Source organism: Babylonia areolata, chromosome 20 (genome assembly GCF_041734735.1).
Source record: "Babylonia areolata isolate BAREFJ2019XMU chromosome 20, ASM4173473v1, whole genome shotgun sequence".
Taxonomy (NCBI): domain Eukaryota; kingdom Metazoa; phylum Mollusca; class Gastropoda; order Neogastropoda; family Buccinidae; genus Babylonia; species Babylonia areolata.
Window position 1 is genome coordinate 11,214,927 of NC_134895.1, and position 19,196 is coordinate 11,234,122.

General features: G+C 45.1%; 1 pseudogene across 1 annotated transcript in view; it reads right to left on the reverse strand.

Annotated features, from left to right (window-relative positions):
• LOC143295141 (uncharacterized) overlaps window positions 1–19,196 on the reverse strand; it is a 36,727-nt pseudogene that overhangs the window by 3,547 nt on the left and 13,984 nt on the right. Inside the window, exons 3-11 of the transcript XR_013056992.1 lie at window positions 16,732–18,033; window positions 15,789–16,547; window positions 12,589–14,011; window positions 11,496–11,675; window positions 9,927–10,014; window positions 9,045–9,195; window positions 6,839–7,051; window positions 4,061–4,261; window positions 2,185–2,274 (exon numbers count right to left, since the gene is read on the reverse strand). The product of XR_013056992.1 is annotated as an uncharacterized LOC143295141 (transcript). The remainder of the gene's footprint in view (window positions 1–2,184; window positions 2,275–4,060; window positions 4,262–6,838; window positions 7,052–9,044; window positions 9,196–9,926; window positions 10,015–11,495; window positions 11,676–12,588; window positions 14,012–15,788; window positions 16,548–16,731; window positions 18,034–19,196) is intronic.

The following is a 19,196-nucleotide window of genomic DNA, read 5'->3' on the forward strand; positions in this document are numbered from 1 at the left end:
CTACCTTCAGAGGGTCACTCTGATGCCTCACGTTCCAAATGAATCTGCATTGCTACACATGTACAAAGTCGGGCATACCATCTGGACACAATCATCTAGGTTTCTGCGCCAATGAAGTGGTGAAGTGAAAAAACTCTTCTATGTTGCAGATGGTCTGTGTGTTTGAGCAAAATGCCATCCAGGATTTTCAATTTTTTAAAGAATTTTTTAAAACATTCTATGGAGCCGCTCGATGTACAAGCTTTCCATTTTCAGAGGGATGCAAATTTCTGGGTTATCGGAAGCCCCGAATATGGTGTCCAGTCATGGCAACTGACACACTGTCACAGCAACAGACACCGACATACTGACACATCTATCTGCTTGACTCACTAAACAACATATCTGTGGACATGCCATGGCTACTGACACACTGTCAAAGCAACACAAACAGACACTGTTTATTGACTAAATGACCTAAACATCTGTAGATATGTCATGGCTACTGAAAAAGTGTCATAGCAACACAAACTGACACATTTGGTTGGCTCAATGACCAACATGTAGACATGTCAAGGCTACTGACACACTGTCATGGCTACAAACAAAATTTATGACTCATTCTGAAGGGAAAAAAAATCAGCTATCACAATAGTTACTGAAATAATCAAGACTGTTGACTTTTACTCCCTGTGGGGTGTCTCCATAAAGGCAATGGGTGGACAGTTTTTATTGATCATAACCATCCTGTCCTTTCGGATTTCACTGTTCACAGTCACTGAGATAATTCAAATGATACAAATGAACAGATCTCTTACTGACATGAACACGTAAAGATGTATCCCTACACATAAAAATGAATCCCTTGAATCATACAGATATGCACATACATAACAAGTCTATCAGAAGAAAACAAATTTTTCAAATGTACAATCAACATTTAGATTCTTTTGTTTTTAAGCTTTTTTTCTTTTCTTTTTTTTTATTTTATTTTTATTTTTACAAAGGCATATAACACCAAACCAAAACCACAGCATGATGCAAACAAATGCACTACAGTGACTACAGAGATACTGCTCAACAACACTGGGTAAATGTGGAGAAACCAGACACATTCACTCCTCATGAGTGACACAGACACTAATGGACATGAATGATTTCTTGAGGGAAGAGAGTGAGACCTCACTGTTTCAGTCTGAAATCACTGCGTCATCTCCACCATTGTGTATACAAAATGTTTCCAAATCTTCTTTCAGTCTGATTTCAAGACTATAATTTGAAGAATCTCATGCCGTTAAAATATATTTACACATTAAACAAGGCGTCATTACTGGCTAAGAGGAAAACCTGAAAGAAAGAGAAATGCCAGAAAGTCCAGTCTCTCCTTTTGCACTGGTCGTAATATGACAATGAAATATTAGAACACAGCTATTCAAGAGAATATGCTTAAGCTAACTTTTGTTTCATCAGATTGTCAGTTTTACATGATCACTGAATTGCTATCTTAAATGATTCAGTTTCTCAGAAATATAGTATGATCTCAAGAAAGCATAAAAAATGTTAAGAAATCAAGCTGCCATTGAAATTCTCTGGATGCTCTTTTCTCATCTTGTGAACAAAGCTTTCCATTTTGTTTGTGGGGAAAAAAAAGGACAAGAGTACTGTATTCATGAAGAAACATTCAGATAGTATCAAAGTGAAAAAAAAAGAAGAAAAAAAAAAGAAGCATTATTCATCACACTACTCTGGACGCTACTGTTTTTCTATCAACAACAAACAGAGAATATGACGACAACTCACTGCATGTTTCAAGGAGTGGACCTTTTCTATTCACAATGAAACAACAAAAATATGCAATCTGTGTCACTTAACCCCTTGACTGCTGCTGCTGAGCATGCTTGTCAGTGAAAAGCTGTCATCTCACTGAGATAAGACAGACCTTATGGGTCAGGATGTCAGTCAGTCACCTTTCACTATTTGAACTGCTTCCTCTTGGGACTGCATTACACTTGTTGAGGCAAACTCAATCAAACCACTGATGAATAAACAAAAAAGCAGTAACTGCGCTTCAATCTCATGCCATGCTGATCCCGTTTCAGCTTGGTTCAGCAGTCACAGGGTTAAGAAGCTACAGACAGACAGACAGAAGAGACAGGGCAGTGTGGAGGGAAGAGGCAGGAGGAACAAACGGACGGACTGACTGACCGGTCCAGAGAAGTTGAGGTGTTTGTACAGGATGACCCCAATGTCCTTGTGTCCTGCTTCCATGGCAATGGACAGGGCCGTGCTGTTCTCCTGGTGATGCCGTGTTGTGACACACACCACAATCTCACATCATCTAGTGTAACACATCGTTCGGTGTGAGATATGCCACACCCACATTATTCATTGTAATACCCCTCACATCATCCAGTGTCATATACACCATACTCACACCATGTTTTTGTAGCATACACCACACCCACTTCATTTAGTGTCGCATACACCACACCCACTTCATTACACCACACCCACTTCATTTAGTGTAGCATACACCACACCCACTTCATTACACCACACCCACTTCATTTAGTGTAGCATACACCACACCCACTTCATTTAGTGTCACATACACCACACCCACTTCATTTAGGGTAGCATACACCACACCCACTTCATTTAGTGTAGCATACACCACACCAACATTGTTTGGTGTAGCATATACCACACCCACATCGTTTGGTGTAGCACACACTACACCCACATCATCCATAGAACACACTCACATCATCCATTGTAACACAATCCTAACATCCATTGTAACATACACCACACTCACAATATCCTCACTGTAACACCTACATCATCTCATGTAACACTCACCTCATCCAGTGTAACACACACCACACTCACATCATCCAGTGTAACACACACCACACTCACATCATCCAGTGTAACACACACCACACTCACAACATTCAGTGTAACTTGCAACCATCTGTTTTAACACTTACATCATCCAGTGTAACACACACACACCTCATCCAGTGTAACACCTACATTATCAAGTGTAACATACACACCATCCATTGTAATATGCAACACACTCACATGATTCATTTTAAGCTGACCCCTAGACACACTGGAAAATAAACTGACTGCCCCAATGTCCACAAAACACTAAAGGCCCTTCAACTTTTAAACTGGGTCATACTGGGACATAGCTGGCTGGCACCCTTAACTCTGAGACCACCATGTTTCCATGTGAAAAACACTCCCCAGCGCCAAATATTTTAGATACAATGCTCTCGGTCACAGGCTTTGGTTCCTGTCACAACAACACAATGGACATGCTGACTTCAAACTCGGTCAGGGGGCAAAGGTAAGTCAATGTTCTAATGCAGTGAAAAGGCTGTAGCTTTCTAGCTTTGTCACAATGTGAAAAATGGTCCTTTCAACAAGACCCCTTTATGTATACTAAAGCTGCCAATGACGGTGAACTGTCTCGCTGACTTAAGTCACCCATGGCGGCAAAAGAGTTGGCTGACACCCTGAAAAGGCCTTCAGCCAGTACATCATTAAAACTCTCTATCAAAGTCGCCTATGGCAGTGAACTGTCTCCTCAAGTCACCTATGACAGTGAACAATCTCGTCAACTAAAGTCGCCTATGGTGGCAAAAGAGGTAGCCAACACCATGAAAAGCCATCAGCAAGTAGGTCGCTATAACTCAACTCTTCCAAAAACCTGGTAAAAGTTGACTTCGAAAAGGGCTGTGGTAGGATAATCTGCCCCCCTGATTCTTAAAGAAGAAACCACCCAACCAACACCCCTGTTCCCCAGGCATGGGACTCACATTGTCGGCGAGGGTGGAAACGCAGGTGGGCTGGGCCATACTTAAGTCAACTATGGCGGCAAAAGAGTTGTCTGACACCCTGAAAAGGCCATCAGTAAGTAGGTCATTAAAACACCTTTCCGAAAACCAAGTACACAGTGACTTGGAAAAGGACTGTGGTAGGGGAATTTGGCCCCCCCGACTCCCCTGATTCAAAAAAACAGAAACCCACCCCCATACCCTCCAGTACCCCAGGCATGGGGACTCACATTATCGGTGAGGGTGGCGTCACATGTGGGGTGGGCCAGCAGGAGTTCGACGATGGCGGTGTGGCCGTGCTCGCAGGCACACATGAGGGCAGTGGATCCATCGTCGTCCTGCAGGTTGCAGTTAGCGCCAGTCTCCAGCAGTAGCTCCACCATGTCTGTCCGGCACTGGCTGATGGCCAGCATCAGCGCCGTCTGTCCACTCTGAAACAAAATGTGTGTGTGTGTTCACAGTGAGTATGTGCACTGATATGTTCTCTGTGTGTGTGCGTGTGTGTGCGTGGAGAAGGAGGAATTTTGTTTTATGTCCCATCACACATATCGGTGATTGAAGACATTTTGTGAAAGTCTTAATGTATTCATTTAAGTATTATCGTTTAGAAGGTTAGGGGGATGTGGATGAATGGTGAGTTGGGGGAAACCAGGCAAATGAAGGAGTGGGTTGGGTGAAATTTGAAAAAAAAAATCTAAATACAATTACAGGAAATTACTTAAAGGACTTCGTAAAAGAGAAGTTCTTAATCTAACAAGCGAAACAACTGATAATGAATGCAAAAAGTCAAAACGTCAACGTTCTCAGTCACTTGTGAAGACACACTTTCATGAAAATAAGGCTTCATCAAGCTACAGTAAAAATGATAAGCTTAATTGTCAGGTTACTATAGCACATACACTTGACATTAGAACAATATTTGGTCTGTTATGAATTTGATAATAGTCTGAGAGTTAAACATAGAACTGGTCTGTAAATCAGACCAAAGTCTGAGAGTCAAATGACGAGGTTTTAGAGTTGAATGAAAGCACCTATAAAAGTCTATTTCTAGTATATTACATATTTCCTTGTATGACAATGGGCAATGTGTACGTGCATGTGTGCGTGTGCGTGTGTGGCTGGTGGCCAGCACTGGCACCGTCTGTCCGGTCTGAAACAAAAACGTGTGTGTGTTCAAAGTGAGTGCACACACTGATATGGTCTTGGTGAGTGTGTGTGTGTGTGTGTGTGTGTGTGTGTGTGTGTGTGTGTGTGTGTGTGTGTGCGCGCGCGCGCGCACGCACGCGTGCACCCGTGTGTAAATGAGCATGCACATGAACAAGCATGTATATCTAGAATCCTTTTGTATTTGTGTTTATATATGATTTCCTATTCGTGCTTCTACCTTCAATGTACACCCCCCCCCTTCCCAAATATTCTTGATACATATACTAACACAATGTCCTGCCTGAAAAACACTGTCCGGTCTAAAGCACATATTGTCCTGTCTGAAATACAGTCTTGCTTGAAATACACGCATTGTACTGTCTGAAACACACATATTGTCCTGTTTGAAAACACACAAATTGTCCTGTCTGAAACACACACACACATACACACACACTGTCCTCTGACTGAAAGACACACATAGTCCTGTTTGAAACACACACATGCACACACTGTCCTGTCTGAAACACACACACACACATACACTGTCCTGTTTAAAACACACACACACATGCATACTGTACTGACTGCAACACACACATTGTCCTGTCTGAAACACACACTGGCACACACTGTCCTGTTTGAAACACACATGTACACACTGTCCTGACTGCAACACACACATTGTCCTGTCTGAAACACACACTGGCACACACTGTCCTGTTTGAAACACACATGTGCACACTGTCCTGACTGAAACACACACATTGTCCTGTCTGAAACGCTTACACACATGCACATAGTCCTGACTGAAACACTCCCAATGTCCTGTCTGAAACAGATTCAATTATCATCTCTGTGGTGCTGTGGCCTAGTAGTAATGCCTCTGACTAGGTAGTGAGTGTCCGCATACACAGACTGTGATTTTAACACCTCCCAGTTTCCACATGACCTTGAGTGTAGACTACACACCTTTCACAGCGGTTTGGGGACATAAACAAACGACCTTCATGCTCAACCCCCTAACCTGTATTCTAGGGGGATCCAGGGACATGCTCCCGTGGACAAATTTTGAAATTTACATTCAAAATGATGCAATTTTATGCAAATCGGAGCACATTCATAACACTGTACTGCCATCATCATAAATAGGAAATTTTCTATCTAAAATTACGTTTAAATAACATACTTACCGTGACTGCCATCATCATAAATCTACAATTCATACTGAGCACCTCCAATCTTACATCTATAGGGATGCAAAAGGCATTTATATATACCAGCGTTTCTCTGTTTTCACCATCACAGCTTCAGTAATGTCTCACAGTAACAGTATTCCCAGTTATCACTCTAACTCTAAAGGAAATAAGACTAATTCAGTTTGGTTGCTCATGCAGCTGCCTCTTGCTGATTTTTTTTTTTTCCACTGAATTCTTTTGTTGCTTAATCTCACTTTTACTTTTCGCTGAAATCCATGAATTCGCTGAGAAGTGGGAGCCATGTGTAGTACTTCCACTTGATCCAGAATCAAACTGCCTTGAAACGCCAATGAATCTATTTTTTGAGTTTCATCCCTTCGATTCAATTATGCATTGTGAGTGACAATTGTGCATGATTTGTCTATGCGCGAGATTCAGCGCTGTATAAAGGCATTTAACATCTTATTATTATTTTTATTATCACTAATCCTCATGTGAGTCCACATCAAATGAGAATGAGAACGGCACAAATGACATCCTCAGACACAAGAGACAACCAAGAAGGATGATCGTCATTGTATTGTATTGCCTTGCATTGCATTACTCTTTTTGTCACAACAGATTTCTTTGTGTGAAATTATCATCATTACTAATCATGATTACCGTTTCAGCTCGTGCATTGACGTCGCTGGCGGTGAAAAGCTGCCTGATGATGTTGCGGTGGTCGTCGTTCTGGATGAAGGCGAGGGAGGCCAGCATGGTGGGGGTGTAGCCGGCTTTGTTGGGCCTCCGCACATCACACACCTCCGTGTCCAGCAGCAGGCCCACAATGTCAAAGTTGCAGTGTGACACACAGTAGTGTATGGCTGCATTACCCTGTCATCAGTCAGGCCCACAATGTCAAAGTTGCAGTGCGATACGCACTTGTGTATGGATGCACTACCCTGTCAACAGTCAATGCGATATGCAGTAGTGTATGGCCGCATTACCCTGTCAACAGCCAGGCTAAAAAAAAGAAAAAAAGAAAAAAAGTCAGGCCCACGATGTCAAAGTTGCAGTGTGACACACAGTAGTGTATGGCCACATTACACCGTCAACAGGCCCAAGATGTCAAATTGCAGTACAATACACAGAAGTGTATGACCACATTACCCTCAAAGTTGCAGTGTGACACACAGTAGTGTATGGCTGCATTACCCTGTCAACAGTCAGGCCCATGATGTCAAAGTTGCATGAAGACACGCAGTAATGTATGGCCGCATTACTCTGTCAACAGTTAGGCACAGGCTGAGGATATATTTACACAGAATCATAGCTTAACGTGGGCTCAACGCCCGGCGTAAAAAAATCAATATAAACATATAGTTCGGCCAACACCAAAGTGAGAGCTGCGTAATCAATTCTCCACTGTAATGGGATTTCGTCTACAGCTTCGTCTTTTATGGAGGACGGTCACTCTCAGACTAGGAGGCAAGATTGCACTGGCTCTTAGCGCTGCAGCCTTGGGGGCTAGTTGGCCTTTGGGGACCATTCCAATGCTGACTGTCATAAAGCCCTCTTGGTTGAGAGAGTGGGGAATATATTTTGGCAAGACTCCACCATAATCAAATTCTAGCCCTGATAGTTGGATGGCAGTTACCTACGCTGCTGTTCTGATGGTCATATTCAGACACAACTATCATACATACTTCAAGCAAATCAGAAGTTGTGCAGTGTCAAAAGTTGAAGACATATTTGTACATTTGTATAACCAACAGCCCCACAATGTCAACAGTTGTGCACAAAGTGAAAATAAATTCATTCATAACTGGCAGTCCCTCAAAACCAATACTCATAGTCACACATAAATTAAAGATATATTTACACATAACCAGCAGCCCTGCAGCAACATTTTCCATACACAAGTTGACATTATTACATAAACCTTCAATCTTACACATATCCATTTGCTGACAGAAGCACTCCCTTCCCTCCCTTCCCCACAAACCCTTTCTCTTCACTGCTGTTTCCATGAAAACGCATGTGTCCACTTTTCTGTCCAGAAACCTGGTGAATATGAGTACAAGGTATGCATGCCTTTGCATGTGTACAGCGATGCAGGTCTGATTAGAATGTACAATATTACCCTTTGAAGGGACCCCAAGAATCCTGGTAAAGAGAGTCCCTGGGACCTCAAAGATTTTGAAACTGACAGAAAAGGGTCCCTGGGACCTTAAGGATTATGAAACTGACAGACAAAAGTCCCCAAGACCTTAAGGATTATGAAACTGACAGAAAAGGGTCCCTGGGACCTTAAGGATTATGAAACTGACAGACAAGAGTCCCCAAGACCTTAAGGATTATGAAACCGACAGAAAAGGGTCCCTGGGACCTTAAGGATTATGAAACTGTCAGAAAACTGTCCCTGGGACCTTAAGGATTCTGAAACCGACAGAAAAGGGTCCCAGGGACCTTAAGGATTTTGAAACCGACAGAAAAGGGTCCCAGGGACCTTAAAGATTATGAAACTGTCAGAAAACAGTCCCTGGGACCTTAAGGATTATGAAACTGTCAGAAAACAGTCCTTGAGACCTTAAGGATTATGAAACTGTCAGAAAACAGTCCCTGGGACCTTAAGGATTATGAAACTGTCCGAAAACAATCCCTGGGACCTTAAGGATTATGAAACTGTCCGAAAACAATCCCTGGGACCTTAAGGATTATGAAACTGTCTGAAGAGTCCCTGGGACCTTAAGATTATGAAAATGTCCGAAAAGGGTCCCTGGGACTTCAAGGATTTTGAAACTATCAGAAAAGAGATCCAGGATTTTGAATCTATGAGACTTGAGAGGCCGTGCCCCCCTGTATGCAGACTGTGAAAGTGCCTCACGTTGGAGTCGATGAGGTTGACGACGTACTCCAGGAGGCGGTGGGAGATCTCATTGATGGAGGACAGGTAGTCCTCCACCTGGTGCACGCTGGACAGCTTGTGGCTGGACACCCTGGAACCACTCCTCCTGCACCACTGACAGGTTGGCGTTCTGTGCAGACCCCACACACACACATATGGGTCATCACACACACACACACACACACTCAGTGGTCATCACACACACATATAGAGGTCATCACACAAACAGGAGGAGTTTGTATTATACTCTATGTTTGGTGTTACATATACTTACCATGTCAAACTGATGCAAACTAGGCCTATGGTTTGCTCTGTTTGGCCAAATTTCGCGCGGCAACCAGTTCATCTCTCACATCACACATTGTTCATCACATATTCATACATGTATCATGCGTCGTACAGCCCAGTAGTTGACAAAGGGGCCATTTCAGGGCTGTGTTCATCACACACACACAGTATTCATCACACACATAGTGTTCACACATATTATTCATCACACACAAAATGAAAATAACTAACCAACCATGTATCAATACATACAATTACAGAAACTCTGCAATGAAGAAAAGTATATTTAAAAGTTACAAATTAATTAAGTTTAAACACCTTGTACAAAATTTGTGACAATTTTCTACATCATCATATCTCATGGATGACAGAAATAAACTTTGTTTAAAAAGACATGGCTGTCGATAGTACTTAGGTGATATACATTTTTTCCTCCAATTTTTCAAAGAGCTTGACAATGAAAAACACCATGCACTTTATTTCCTGTGCATTCTTTACATTGTGGGCAAATTAAATCATTGTCAGCAAAGTGAGAGGAAGAGAGAGACAGAAAGAGACTGAGAGTAAACACACCAGTTCCTTGGTCTGGATGGTGGTGGAGTCCACCAGGAAGTTGGCCAGAACTTGACAGGCCTGTTGCATCTCCTCACTCAGCTCATAACTACCAACACACAGACACCTTCTCATCACACAGACATCTCATAGCTACCAACACACAGACATCTCCTCACTCAGCTCATAACTACCAACACATAGACATCTCCTCATCACACAGACATCTCATAGCTACCAACACACAGACATCTCCTCACTCAGCTCTTACTAGTCTTAGCTACCAACACACAGACATCTCCTCATCACACAGACATCTCCTCATAGCTACCAACACAGACATCTCCTCACTCAGCTCATAGCTTCCAACACACAGACACCTTCTCATCACACAGACATCTCATAGCTACCAACACACAGACATCTCCTCACTCAGCTCATAGCTACCAACACACAGACATCTCCTCACTCAGCTCATAGCTACCAACACACAGACATCTCCTCACTCAGCTCATAGCTTCCAACACACAGACATCTCCTCACTCAGCTCATAGCTTCCAACACACAGACATCTTCTCATCACACAGGCATCTCATAGCTTCCAACACACAGACATCTCCTCACTCAGCTCATAGCTTCCAACACACAGACATCTCCTCACTCAGCTCATAGCTTCCAACACACAGACATCTCCTCACTCAGCTCATAGCTTCCAACACACAGACATCTCCTCACTCAGCTCATACTATAGCTATCAACACACAGACATCTCCTCACTCAGCTCATAGCTACCAACACACAGACATCTCCTCACTCAGTTCATAGCTATCAACACATAGATATCTCCTCATTCAGCTCATAACTATCAACACAGAGACATCTCACTCAGCTCATAGCTACCAGCACACAGACATCTCCACACTCAACTCATAGCTATCAACACACAGACATCTCCTCACTCAGCTCATAACTACCAACAAGACATGTCCTCACTCAGCTCATACTATAAGACAACAAGACAAGACATGTCCTCACTCAGCTCATACTATAGCTATCAACACACAAACATCTCCTCACTCAGCTCACAGCTACCAACACATAGACATGTCCTCACTCAGTTCATCGCTACCAACACACAAACAACATCTCACTCAGCTCAAAGCTACCAACATACAGACATCTCACTCAGCTCATAGCTACAAACACACAGACATCTCATAGATACCGACATAGACATCTCCTCACTCAGCTCATAGCTATCAACACACAGACATCTCCTCAACTCATAGCTACCAACACACAGACATCTCCTCACTCAGCGCATATCTATCAACACACAGCCACCTTCTCAGCTCATAACTACCAACACACAGACATCTCACTCAGCTCATAGCTACCAACATACAGACATCTCACTCAGCTCATAGCTACCAACACACAGACATCTCCCTCAGCTCGTAGTTACCAACACACAGACATGCCCTCACTCAGCTCACAGCTACCAACAAACAGATATATGCAATCAATGAAATGATAATGCAAAACAGCATGACAGTGCTAAGAAGTAATTAAAGTAAAAAAGCGACTCACGTTTCCCTTATGTTCTGATCATACATCTTGGCGCCCGGCAGCCCCTGTGCTATGGCCTCATCGTCCTGGCACTGGTAGGTGATGTCCCCCTCCCTGCCGTCATACGACCCTTCATCGTAGCTGGCGCTCGACTCCTCGTCTGTGTCTGTTCCTTCCTCCTCTTCAGAACTGGAGCCTGTGCTGTAAAGCAGCAGTGTCGTATTGTGTTTCTGTATTGAGTTGCATTGTATCACATTGTATTGTTTTGTGTTGCACTGTATTATGTTGCATCTTGTTACCGTGGGTTCTTTTAAGTGTGTAATGTGCATGCTGCACCCAAACAACTTATTAACAGGGATTAAATAATGAATTTATGGATCTTACAGCCAGCAAGAAAAAAACCCTCAACACACCTGACATTTGAAGAAACAGAAAAAAACCAGAAATATGTAATTGTATACACTCCTGTATTTGTAATAAAAATTCAGTTCAGGTGAAAAAATGGTGACTGCTGCATTTCATACACAGAATGTACAAACATGTACTCTGAATTCTTCTGTCATGCCTGGCTTTTAGTATACAGTACTGGAACATGTACTCTGAATTCTTTCATCATGCCTGGCTTTTAGTATACTTCTTTGTTCGTGGGCTGCAACTCCCAAATTCACTCATATGTACATGAGTGGGCTTTAATATGTATGGCCGTTTTTACCCCACTATGTAGGCAGCCATGCTCCGTTTTCGGGGGTGTGCATGCTGGGTATGTTCTTGTTTCCATAACCCACCAAAAGCTGACATGGATTACAGGATCTTTAACGTGCATATTTGATCTTCTGCTTGTGTATACATGAAGGGGGTCAGGCTCAAGCAGGTCTGCACATATGTTTACCTGGGAGATTGGAAAAATCTCCACCCTTTACCCACCAGGCGCCATTACCGAGATTCAAACCCAGGACCCTTAGATTGAAACTCCAATGCTTTAACCACTCGGCTATTGCGCCTGTCATTTTAGTATACAGTACTGGAACATCAACTTTTCATTATGTTAATTCAGAGTCTGAGCCTAGAACTGGTGCACACAGTAAAAATACAAACTGTATCCTGCTTCACTCACCCTCCCACAACGCTGTCTGCAAAGCTGATTCCTTTCTTGGGGGTTGGACACTCAGTGGGCTTGGACGTCTTCATGATGGACTTGAGCTCCCTGCGCTCCAAAGACCCCATGGATGAGTAATCTGCTGCCTGCGAGCCAGTGGCTCCATTGCTGACCAGTGTAGAGTCGTCATAGCCTGAGTCCTTGATTCCTCCCCCCTCAATCTCAGACAGTTCGGAGAGACTTGGAAGGTCGTCTCATTGTCATCCTGTTCTTCACCATTGTCATCCTGGTCTTTGTCATTTTCATCCAGCTCAGACTCATCGTCGTCAGCAATCTGGGAGAGGTCAAAGTGAGCAGAGCTCAGTTTTCCAAAGCCTCCTCTCTCCTGGCAGTCTGTTTCGGGGTCTGCCATTTCTAAGCTCTCCGGAACATGCTCTGTTTCGGTGACGGCTGACATCAGGCTGCTGCTCTCCTGACCGCCTTGCTTTATGGTCACTGTGCTGGTTACTTTCAAACTGCTTTTCTTCACAGAGTGACTGCTGCTGAAGTCAGTCTCCAGGGTCCGCCAGCTGCTGCTGCTGCTGTCTGTGTCAGTGGTGTCTAGGTTCATCAGTCGCCGCATTTCATCTGGCATGAAGTCCTCCACAGATCCCACTCTGCGACCAGAAAACATGCCCAGTTTGTGGGGGTCCAGTTCCAGAGAAAACCTGGCCCCATCACTGTACCTGTGTCTGTGCAGCCTGCTGCTGGACACCAACTTTGTTCCCGAAGAGCCACCACGCCTTCTGACTGGTGTGTCTGTGAAACTGTCACTCACAAAATGAGTTTGCTCACTGTCCCCCTCCTCACCCTGTCCAACCTCAGCTGCAGGCTGTGAGGACTCCTGCCAACTGGCGACGGTGCTTTCAACAACTCTCTCCTTCACCTCCCTGTCCTCCACCTCCAAGCAGTCACCGGCACTAGCATCAGCACTAGCCCTGGGCTCTGCCTTGCTACTGCTGCTGTCAGCCAGTGTTGGCTCTGTGCTGGAAGAGAGTCTCTGGGGGCTGGTGGGACTCAGGCTACCTGTGGAAGAGGTGCTGCCCAGAAAGGCTGAGGCCTGGCTGGCCCCTCTCTGGATGATGAGCTCCTGCATGGTCAGTGGGCGCTTGGAAGCCGCTGGAATGTCTTCACCCAGGATCTCCACACACTCCACTTTGGACATGGACAGCTGAAGCTCCTTGGAGGGGGTGCTGACACTTCTGTCACAGTACTCCTTGCTGACCACCTCTGGCTTGTCATCTGATGAGCTGGCTGTATCCATGGGGGCGGTGTTGACAGCCTGGTGGGTGGTGGTGGGGGGTGTGGGGGTGTTGGTGGAGGAGGTGGCCGTGGGGACAGGGTGAGTGTTACTGCCAGTGCTGATGATCACCTCTAGCTGTTCAAATACACCCATGTCCGTCTGCACGCAGTCATCATATCAATTTATCAATCGATCAAGTATTCTGTCTTTTCAAACACACATGTCTATCTGCATGCAGTCATCACATCAATTCATCAATCAATCAATCAAGTGCTCTGTCTTTTCAAACAGACCCTTGTCCGTTTGCACACAATGATCACATCAGTTCATCAATCAATCAAGTGCTCGGTCTATTAAAACACCCACTTTCATCTGCATGTAGTATCAAATTAATTCATCAAAGTCATCAAATCAGTTCATCAGTCGATCAGGTGCTTTGTCTCTTCAAACACACCCACATCAGTCTGCAAGCTGTAATCAAGTCAATTCACAATCAAAGTCATCAAATCAATTCATCCATCAGTCAAGTGCTTTGTGCTTTTTTTTTTTCATACACCCACTTCTATCTATATAGTCATAAAATAAATCAATATGAAGTGCTCAATCTTCTTGAACATACCCACTTCCATCTGTGCACATTTGCTGAAACAAAAAGTATGCATCTGCACAGTCATGAAAAAATCCATTGATAAACAAATTAAGTGCTCCATCTCTTCAAGTACATCCACCTATGTCTGCTCACAGTCATTCAAATTCATAAATTATCACTCGATACCTTTTTCTCATTGACCTAGGAAGTGGAAAACAGCTTTAATTGGCAAACTAAAAGTAATGTGCCCAGAGGCTTCCAGTAAATACCTTACCCTCTTGATACACACAACAGAGTTTGCCCAGAGACTTCAACTGAAGTACACATTATACAATATCATGGTGCTAAGTGACTGACAGAAATTTAATGTTTTGAGGTAAATAGCTGACTCTGTACTCAGGTGAAAAAGATAATGATATAGAAAAAACTCAAAGATAGATATAAATTCATGCATCCACCATGTTTCATACCCCCCCCCCCCACACACACACACAGAGTTAAAATAGCATTCTATCTTTTATTCATTTATTTTTTGGTACTAGACATTGTTTTGCTGGGACCATTTTTGCTGTGGATTTCTGGTTGAAAGTGCTGAGAGATGTGTGAAAAGGCCTGTTTTCTAAAGTCCACTACTAGTGTGATCATTGTAACTGTACATTTATCCTTAATTGCTTCTTCCCTCTTTCCTCATCTGAAGTACAGAGGTCACATTCACACGTTCTAACTGTCTCTCCCACCTCTGACATTCTGAACCAGAGATCACAGACACTAAAACACATTCCCCCCGGTATGCTAACTGCACACACGCACATGCACACACACAAACACACACACATGCGCATATACACACACCAAAATCAGCCCTCATCTGAAAGTGACTGCATACGCACAAACATGTTCCAAAACTAGCCATCACATGTGAAGGTAAATTCACACACACACACACATATATATATATATATATATACACACACACACACACACACACATACAACACCCCCCGAAAAAACAACAAACACTCCTTTAAAAATCAGCCCTCAATGGGAACATAAACACACACAGTGACACATGTAAATATTTGTGGTCACAAATACTCCTATCAACCTCTCCGAGGCCACAAATATAATTGGCATATTTCTTCAGTCTCCTGTATTTGGTAAGGCCTGACTCAGAAAGACTCTGCTCCATTTTGAAGAATATGTTCATCGTTGGATTGGAAATGGTACCAGTATTTATCTGATTAGCAATTCAAAATGGTTCTCTCTTTTTATTTAACAAAAACACACCACACACACACTCACAACACAAACACACACACACACGCACCACCCTAAAATCAGCCCTCACCTGGGAAGTGGAGTCAGCAACAGACAGGAGGTCAGTACTGGTCGACACAGTGTCCTTCACACTGCTTTCAGTATTGACAGCGACATCACTTGTGTCCACCCCCCTTACACCTCTCTCCTCCTCCTCCTCCTGCACCTCTGTACCGACAGACACCTCAGAACTTTCAGCTTTCGCCATGGTCCCTACACAGCGCTGTGGGACGCTGATGCCCCCCTCATCCCCCTCCTCTCTCCCGCACCCCACACTGACCACGGTGGCCATTTCGTGCTGCACGCTCTTTTCCTCCACAATTGGCTGCACACTGCACTGGATGCCAGCACTGTGAACCTGACGCTGGAGAACATTGTGGAGAGCTGCGTGTAACTCCGATTCTCCTCTGGAGTCCAGCGGGGCCAAGTCATCGCCTGACACGTTTATGCCGACACTTCTTGTGGTGGGGGCGGCGTCCTGGGAAGAAGAGAATGACACACCCACACTGTGGGATGGGACCTTCACCTCCACTCCCACGTTCCTCTTCTTGACTGGAGGAGTGCTGCTGCCAGCACCGATGATGACAGTGCGCACCTCAGTGTTGTGAACGTGAAGGGGGTGTGCATTGATGTCACCGTCTTCCACCCCGACACTTCGTGTAGCAGGCGGCGGCACAGACTGACGGTGATCTGTTGTTGTTTCCCCAAGCGTGTCCTGAGGCAGGGAGTGAGTGCTGCCCAAGCTGCCCATCTCCTTTTCCTTCCACTTACTCCGAATCTCATTCTGAACCTGTAACAAACCACCACCACCACCACCACTTTAAAATTCTGTTTAGTCCCAAACCTAAATGGACCCGTCATCACCCCCATCGTCATCACCAAAATACAGAAAAACAAATTATCTCACAACCTGTCCCCCCCACTACCATCTCACACCCACACACACACAAAAAATGCAGACGCCACAGACTTACTTGGTTGTCAACGATGGTGTAACCAGTGGGCAGGGAGGGCTGCAGAAGGTAGGGCTCCACAACGCTGTGCTCCCCAACCCCCTTGTCCCTCCGGAAGGGCCATGAGGGTTTGGGCAAGGTCGGGGGAGGTGTCTTCAGTGTCGGAGACCTCCATGACTGGAAAGTGGCCGTGGTGGAAAGAGGGGAGGTCACCTTGTCCTCATCCCCCACAGCCACGGTGCGCATGCTTACGTTGCCAGATTTGGCCTTCAGCTGCAGGGCCAGCAGCCGCTTCTCCTCCTTCAACACCGAGATGCGCACCTGCAGGATGGGGATGGCCTTGACCTGGTCCTCAAGGTCACGCATGCGCTGCAGTGACACGGACATGGCCTCCCTGATGGCTGCCAGGGAGGCCTTGCTGATGGTGGTGTTGGGCGACATGGGGGAGGGGGGCTCCGACCCCTCATGATGCTGCCTCTGTGGGAAGTGAGCCACCATGGTGGCAGCCAAGGACTCTGACGTCATGGCCGGGATCTGAGGATGCTCCTCAGGGAGCTGGTGCGGCGTGAAGCCGGACGATTCTGAGGAGTGGACACTGGGGGAGGTGGCAGGGGCTGCAGGCCATCGCCAGTGAGCTCCTCCACTCAACCCCAACACCTGCTGTTCACTGGACACTGTGGACACGGACGAAACAGATGACATGCTGTCTTTTCGCTCAGGTATGTCATCATCTCCCTCACTCTGGGAGTGAGCGTAACGCAGGCTGGATCGGCGAGGAGGAGGTGGTGGTGGCAGAGGGGACTGGGAGGGATAACCATCGAAGGCTGGGAGGGGGCTGATGGGGCTGTAGCTGAAGCTGTCCTCACTGTCCAGGCTGGTGTGGCGCTGCTGAGAGGTGCTGTGCTGCTGCATACTGTCGATGGAGGACAGTGTGGCGTTGACGGCGCAGTCAATGTCCCACAGAACCTGGTGGGTGGCGCTCTGCTCGTAGTTCACCATGTGGATCAGGCGGGACGCTTCTGTGGAGTGGACCACGTCGGGGGGTGGCGGAGTGGGGGCAGTGAGGGAAGAGGGGGAGGAGGAACCCTCCTGCCCATGCTGCTGCTGCTCCAGCATCAGCTCCATCGACTTGCGCAGCTTGCGTTTGGTTCGCTGGATGCGCTTCAGGTTGCTGAGCGCCTGCGCCGTTGGTGATGTTCTTGCAGAAATTGAGGAAGTCCAGGTCGATGTGGTAGCCGTAAGGACAGCATGTGCATCTCCCAGCCTCGCTCATCACAGGCTGGGCTGGGGGCTCCAAGGGTAGGAGGCTGCCTCTCTCCTCATCTGACATAGGGAAACAAACACCACAAATTAATGTCACATGTGTTGCCACCGACTCCACAGCCTGGAAAACTCATCCTCATCATTACCGTCACCACCATCAACATCATCATCACCACCACCACCACCACCATCCGCATATTCGTAAGTACAGCAACACAACTATCACACACTCCTTGTAACTATTGTCACATGTTCCTTTTAACTATGTAATTGTGAAATCTAACACAGCCTGACAATTAACACAAACCCTTACTGTCCAGTTCAACATCATCAAAATTAATTATCTGTCATCACCATCAACATCATCATCACAACCAACACAACAATTATGCTGTTGTCCTACACTGCACAGCTTGAGCTCACAGTTTGGCCGATACTGTGCAACAAGTTTCTCTCTCTGCACCGCCAGTCAGCCCACTGTCTAACCTTTCTGTCACCAGCAATACACTTTATTTAGGCTACCTTTGTACTGGGTCCTCATCCCTTATGCAAACAAGTCACACACCAGGAGAACTGAGCAATCAGTCAGAAAGCAATATCAAAAGCACACACCAGGAGAGGTGAGCAATCAGCCAGAAAGCAATATCAAAGCAGCAGGGTAAATGGAGCGGGTTCCATTACAATGCCCCTTAACACTGCACTATCTCTGGCATGATTTGTCTTTGTATTCATGGCTGACAACACCAAACCTGTCCACTGCATGATCTCTCTCTGGCATATGTGTCACAAACATTGTACTAGGTATCTGACTTGATTTGTATGACGGATGATACACTGGGTATTTCTGGTATAGTATGTATCACAGATGATACACTGTGTATCTCTGGTATTACATGTAACAGACAATCCATTGGGTATCTTTCGTATGTTTTGTATCACAGATGATGCACTGGGTATCTCTGGTATGATATGTATTGCATGACAATACACTGGGTATCTCTGGTATGATATGTATTGCATGACAATACACTGGGTATCTCTGGTATGATATGTATTGCATGACAATACACTGGGTATCTCTGGTATGATATGTATTGCATGACAATACACTGGGTATCTCTGGTATAATATGTATTACATGACAACACACTGGGTATCTGCAGTATATTTATCACAGAAGATACACTGGGTATCTGTTGTATATGCATCGCATACAGTAGTAG